We start from the raw sequence: 7,540 nt of genomic DNA on the forward strand, positions 1-7,540 counted from the left end.
TAACCCTAAAAAAAATGTTAAAAATTTAATATTGTTTTCAGCTCAAAAAATGAGATATTCTTAGTAGCATTATTAAGAGACTTCGAAAAAAGATTTTTATTTTAAATGAATAGAAACATACTGAAACAGTGATCTTAAAATGAAATACTATTGTTTCTTTTAATAAATATTTCAAATTGATTTGAGTTGTCTCATCCTGTGGAGGGAAAATATAACCTCCAGCGTTTTCCACATACCTGCGATGGGGGAAAAAAAAAAATGCATTATCCTGGTGCCTGGATCAGAGCAACCAGAGAGAACAGCAGGGATGTTTTGTAGTGTCAAGTTCACTAGAGACTTATCTGGGAAGACCAACAAGGGAGCTGGCCTCAGAAAGCCACTTTGGCCACACTGCCCAACCACAGTGCATTGAAATTCCTGACAAAGCTGAACAACGCCCATGCCATTAGCTTTGCTCTGGCTTCATTACTTTTGCTAATAAACCGGTGTGGTTTTTCCTGGCAGTGCTGGGGTCATCTGCCAGCTTGTGACTGATAATTCTATGTGGGGAAATAACTCAACCAGTACCACTCAGATGGTCAGCATCCTGCTACCACCTCTGTCCCAAGGCCCAGGGCAGCGGGTGAGCCTTGGCTACACAGAAGCGATGGCTTCAGGCCTGGTGCAATGGACACTGGACACATTACTTCCCAAAGATCCTTGGAGAGCCATGAGAAGAAAAGGGACCAAAGGGATAGGAGGCATTCTGGAATATCACATGTTCAGGATATTATGGCTACTAATTTGCAGAAGGTTCTATTGGTAAGAAGTCTGTGGCCCATTTACAAAAGACTTCTGAATTACTCTGCAGGGCCAGTCCAATAAATTACAGTGTTAGCCAAATTGTTCTTTCCTTTTCCTTTTTTTTTCGACCCAGTATCCTTGGGACGTTTCTGATGCCTAAGTCCTTATGCCCCTCACTATTCTTTCTCTAGCTCTCTATCAGTTCTCATAATAAAAATAATAATAGCAAACATTTATAGATTGTGTATTATGTACCAGGGACTACGCTAAATACTTTTCGTAGGTTACCACTTGGATCCTCACAACTACAACTTGAAATTGGTTAACATTTTTGTCCCGACTTCAGAGACTCAAAGAAACTAGACTTAAAGTGGTTGAGGAATTTGCTCAGAGACACAGAGCTACATACGTGGCCGAGCTGAGATATAAAGCCAGGCAGTTCACCTGAGTCCTGAGCTTCTGCAGCCATGTACCGCATGTGTCCAATTCACTCATGCAGCTACTTTTCTGCCCAGAACGAAGTGATTTTATAAACTGGTTTACTCTGAGATTACAGACATAATTTATCCTCCTCCCAAAGTTATCTGTACTAAAAAAAAAAAAAAAAGTTCATGGGGCGAGCCCCATTGCCTAGTGGTTAGAGTTCCGAGTACTCCTCTTCAGGGGCCCAGTTCGTGGGTTCGGATCCCAGGCGTGGACCTGCTCCACTCACCAGCCATGCTGTGGAGGCATCCCACATACAAAATAGAGGAGGATTGGGACAGATGTTAGCTCAAGGCTAATCTTCCTCACCAAAAACATGTTCAGCGAGAAACCATTGCACAGACAGTATCTAAAGGAATATCATCCTCATGGTAGGCAAAGATTTTTCCTGTATATGAGACCCATGTTCTTAATCAGTTTGTGAATTATTCTAGAACAATTTTAACTTCTATTGATCACAAGACTAGAGGGTGAGGTGCTCTTCTGAGCTGCCCAGAAGCTCAGAAGACTTAGATTCTTTACTCTCTTTTCTCAATCCCCACATTCAAATCCTGATTATATGTTATGTGTGTTCACCTCTCCTCTGCATACTCACCATCAACTCCTTTAATTTATAAAGAATTTCTCTAGTTAAAGACTAACATTTTTCTTGGCCGGCCCCGTGGCTTAGCGGTTAAGTGCACATGCTCCACTGCTGGCGGCCCGGGTTCGGATCCCGGGCGCGCACCGACGCACTGTTTCTCCAGCTGTGCTGAGGCCACGTCCCACATACAGCAACTAGAAGGATGTGCAGCTATGACATACAACTATCTACTGGGGCTTTGGGGGGAAAAATAAATAAATAAAAATCTTTAAAAAAAAAAAAAAGACTAACATTTTTCTTCATGTAACAATTCTAACCCAATCATATATTCCTTCTTTGAATTTGCCATACATGTATAATCCATAGCCTATATCTGAGTCTTACACTTGATTAACTCTATTGCATCATTTTTTAGTTAATTTGTTTGTCTTATTTTCTGTCAAAACTATAAGTTCCATAGTGAATGGAAGAGAAGCAAACTGGGACCAGTATTTCTGTTTAATTCCAGCACAAATTAAATATGAAGGAGAGTCTTAACTGAGATAATGTATGAAAACTGCCTAACACCAAATGTGTTTTAAAAAAATAACTTACCTCTCCCTTCTTTTTCCTTAAAAAACACTTCTGAGTAAACAAAAACCTAGCTTTTTGACGGATAAATTCAAATGTATATATTTAGTGCAATTAAGAGTTATATTTGCCTTACAATCCTGTTTATAACCAGGAACTGAACAGATGGCTGAAGGACTGGTTTCAGGCACATCTTCTTTTTCTTAAAATAAGACGCCCCTTCATTTAACAGGAGAAGCTCCTGGGGGTCTAATTCCATGCATAGATTAGTCTAATTGTGCAAACTCAAGAAGCTTCCGAAATGTAGACCAAGATACTCAACTGTCCTCTCTTGGGCCACCATCGCCTCTGAGATCAGTGGAGCCTGTCTCAGTGCAATTTACTGCAGTAAGTCCGCTCAGAAGGCACCTGGCAGGATAGCCTAATTAAGTATTTACCCTGGCAGCCAAACTAGCTCTTTTAGGCTCATTATGGTTTCTCAAACAACTAAAATTAATTTCTTTAAGTAAATAAAAAAATGATATATTTTTTAAAAAATCTTACTTGGGCATAGTGTTTGACTTCTTAATTGAATCAGCTATTTTTTTTTTAATTAATGAATATCATTTTAGCTCAAGCATATGTTCTGTTTTTACGGCAATGTACTCATGACTGGTCTCGGGTAAAAGAGTCATCAGGAGCCTCTGGCAAGTAGACATTCCACATCTGGGTGACTTCACTTGTCCTCACTTTATTATTCATGAACAAAGGTGTGACACTCTAGAATTCTTGTATTGGCACACCAGCAGGAAAAGGAGGAAAGGATGTATGGTTGGGGTCTTAAGGCATAAAGGCTCAAGTTTTAAGATGGGAATGGATAAAAGAATGGATACTTGTTTTTATAAGAAAATTCTCTCTTGAGTAAGAACTGTTCAATAATATAACTAAATATGTCAACATTTAAAATATATTTTAAGGAAATAAAGAATTAGCCCCGTGTCATAGTAGTCAAGTGCGCGTGCTATGCTGCTGGCGGCCCGGGTTCAGATCCCGGTTGCGCACCGATGCACCACTTGTCAAGCTATGCTGTGGCGGAGTCCCATACAAAGTGGAGGAAGATGGGCACGGATGTTAGCCCAGGGCCAGTCTTCCTCAGCAAAAAGAGGAGGATTGGCATTGATGTTATCTTAGGGCTAATCTTCCTCCCCAAAGAAAGAAAAAAAAGAATTAGATATACAATGTGATATTTTTCTTGCTAATTCCTGAAGAATTTTCAGTCCTTGGTGCTTTGTTCACATTTTTCTTTTAAAAATCAGGAAGGACTTAGCTGTGTCTTCCTAAATACCACATAATCATTTTTATTTATGATTTTGCAGTGGCCAGAGAAATTTAAAAATAAGATAGAATTACTAGAAACCAGCATGGATTCACTTATGTCAATGTATAGTAAACCAGAGGCTTTTTAGTTCTTATAAATGGTATTAGACCAGCAAATCACAGGAGAAAACAGAGCAATTTTTTAGAATATATTTCACGGAGCTTGTATTTCTTCCTGATGTTCAATGCTTTTGTTTGTTTTAATAAGAGATTGGGAATAGAAAGGACCATTATCTTTATGCCAATGTTATTACTCAGGTATTAAGGTTACATTTAATTGTCTCCGTTTTTAATTCCTCTTTAAATGAATACTTAGACTTAACCAATTTATTCCCATGCATATTCATATCTATCTTACCCAAAATACCAATTCTCAAGCTACACATGATTTTACTGACCACATGACTTCTCTCTACCTCAATGAGACCTCTCATTCTCATATCACACCCCAGGCTTTACTTTATCAGTAACTTCTTTCCCTCCAAAATTTCAGCTGTAAGCCCACTTCAGGAGTCCCCAATACATTTATGCCACTACCTCCATGACAACAATTCATCAAGATGTTTTCCAATCCATAGTCTATCTCTTTTTCATTGTCTAAGACCCATTTTGTGTCTTCTCTTCCCTTCTTCCCCAGCTTACACTCCAGGATCAATCACTTACTCGTGCCCATGCATACACTCTAATCTCTTTTGCCTTCCCCTCTCCTCTTACTGAAACATACTTCCTTACCTATTCCGCATGTGCACTAAAGCTATGGAATGTGGATTAGGGAAAAAAAAAACACAAAAAACCATGATAATGCTGATTGGTTTCATTTTAGGTTTATAACCATCCATCTCTTGCAGGTTCTCAGAATGGCCCTGCAGTCTTTCTATATTTCCCTAGTTCCTCCATTCCACAAATTTCCTCTAGACACCGTCACCACTTTTCCTTTCTCCTCAAATTTTTAACATTTCCTCATCTCCCTCACCCTGTTGATGATTTCACCTTTCATTTTAGGGAGAAAACAGAGAAATCATAAGAGAACGACATCTTCATCTCCCATCACCAGTCACCACTATACCTATACTCTCATTTTACAATGCTTTTCTTCTGCTACAGTGAATGAAGTTTTCCTGCCTGTCTTGAAGGCCAAATATTCCCTTGCCCACTGGATCCCATCTTTTCTAAATACTCACAGGGCTATTGTTCCTGCAGTTTTACTTCTCTCTCTTTAGTGCACCATCAATCACTCTCTCTACTCTATTGTTCTCATCAGTCTATATATTGGTTGTAATATCTTTCATTTTAACAACTTCCTTGGCCCCACATTCCCCTCATACATGTCTCTCCTGCACTTTGTAGAAAAACTCATGGAAAAATTTATTTATGCTCATTCTTTTCATTTCCTCAACTCAAATTCTATCTTGAAGCCATTCCAATCAAGTTTTCATCCAGTCACTCCAACGATGCTGTTCTTGTCAAGTCACCAAAAACTTCCATGTTGTTGAATCATTAGCCGATTCTCAATTCTAATCTTCCTCTTCTTATAGCAGTGTTCGGCACAGTTAATCATTCGTTTATCCTTAAAACACTTTATTCACTAGCTCTCCTGGTTTTTCACTTACCTCACTGGGCGCTTTCTCAGTCCCTCTGTCTGGTTTGTCCTCATCTTTTCAATCTAGAATTAAATTTCTCTCTCTTCTCAACAATCTCTCTCTGCCTTAGAGATCAATCCATTTCAGCTTTAAGTATCATCTGTCCACTAACACCTTCACATTTATGTCCGCAGCCCAGGCCATTCCCTTCAACTCTAGAATTGAAGGATTAATAAATATCAAACTCAATATGGTTGAATAGAGAACTCTGAGCACTCTTTTTACCATTCCATACTTCTATCCAAATCTGGTTATTCGTCATCTTCACAAATGGTCCCACAATTCAGTTAGTTCCAAACCTAAGGATCATTCTTCATTTGCGTCTTTACCTCACATCACTGTCTCAAAAGATATTACATAATTATTTTTTTATTTTCTTATTTCTAGTATATAAACCCCATTAGGTCAGGAGGTCTTTCTAGCTCCTTCACTATATCCTGATGCATAGAACAGTATCTGTCATCTGGTAATAAATATTGGTTTTCACAATGAATGAATAAATGAATGGTTTCCTCTCATCTCTGAATAATTTTGTTTTGCGAGTTTTAGTTTAACATCATTCTGTTATATAATTATTTGAGGTGTATTCATGTTCACTCTGTATAATTTTATTCAGCATATATCCACATAATCTGGCAGTTGATCATACAATGGTGTGTGTTGTTATATATGTGTTTTACATATGCATGGGTCTACATATACATATATATGGATCTTTTATCCCATCTAAATGGTAAAGTTCCTTGAGGGCAGAAACCCACATTTACTTTCCTATCTCTCGTAGCTCCTTACATTGTGTTCAGAACTTTTAAACCAAAGGAGGACAGTGCTTCTAAAGCATTAAGGGCTTCTTCCGATTATTTCTGATCCCAGAGTTAGAAACACTCTAATATTATCTGAAATAGCTTTCCATTTACTCGGTTCTAGGGCAAAGCTTATGCACCTGGAGGCCATAAAAGGCATCAGCCACTAAACATGGCAATGCTACAAACATTATTCTGATAAGGAAAGAAGATAAAGTGAAGTGCAACATTAAACAACAGCATTTGCATATCTCATTAGTACTTCCAGGATGTTGAATTCTGATATTAAAAATATATATATATATGGATTTAACATTGGAAATTATAGAAAATAACAACTGCAAGTTGTTCTGAGGGGAAAAAAGTCTGTTCTGGATAGCTGTAGGGGGAAGAGGGAGAATCTCCCTCTGCCCTTTCCCTTAAGGTTCTTCTGGCTGGCCAAATAATTATCAAGACAGGTTAGCAGGAGAAAATAATACCAAGTTTAATAACATGTATACATGGGAGAAAGCAGGGACACTGCGTTTCTCCACACAATAGCAGAAATTCTCGTCTTAAATACCATGTTCAGCCAATGACAAAGGAGGATTTTGGGGGTTGGGGGAGTCAGTTACAGGAGATTACCACTAAAGCACAGTAAACAAGAGTAAGTTTTATTATGTAGACCCAAGGCCTCACCTTCCACATTGATAAGTCTCTAGAAATGAGCTCATCTCCCCTCTTCCCAATACAGAGAGGGAGATACCTTTATAAATGGAGATTTCCCTTATAAATGTAAATGATTGTCTGGCAACTCCTCGAAGGGTCATCCAGAGAATGTGGCCAGAGAGACAGAACTTCTGATAAGAGGGGCTTGTTGGTGCCTTTCCTATTGTAACATTTACCCTACGTTATCTTTACAGCCATCATGATAGATCTGTTCCTGGAAGGAGCCACCATGTCAAATTTTTTAGGCAGTTAGTGGGGGAGGTCAAATGTCCCTAGAGGAAACAACCAAGGTAAAGAGATAGATTTCAGGGTGGCCAAATCTTGATCTCCCACATAGCTAATATTTCAGAGTCTCCTTGGTATACTGAGTATATGTTTCCAACCAATTTCCAGGGCAGTGGGGTGGGGAGAAGGGAACGTTCAATCACCTAGGGTAAAGGATGAAAAAAGGAGGAAAGAAGTGGGGGAAGGGAGGTCTACTCATGTGGGGAGAGAGGTCACAATTGTTTATGTCAATGTGTATGTGTCAAGCAGCAAATTCCTCTGGATATTATCAAGGAAGACATAACTGAGTAAAAAATTAATTAACCAGATGCCAGTATAGATTAACTACA

Source organism: Ceratotherium simum, chromosome 14 (genome assembly GCF_057802395.1).
Source record: "Ceratotherium simum simum isolate JZ-2026a chromosome 14, ASM5780239v1, whole genome shotgun sequence".
NCBI classification, from domain to species: domain Eukaryota; kingdom Metazoa; phylum Chordata; class Mammalia; order Perissodactyla; family Rhinocerotidae; genus Ceratotherium; species Ceratotherium simum.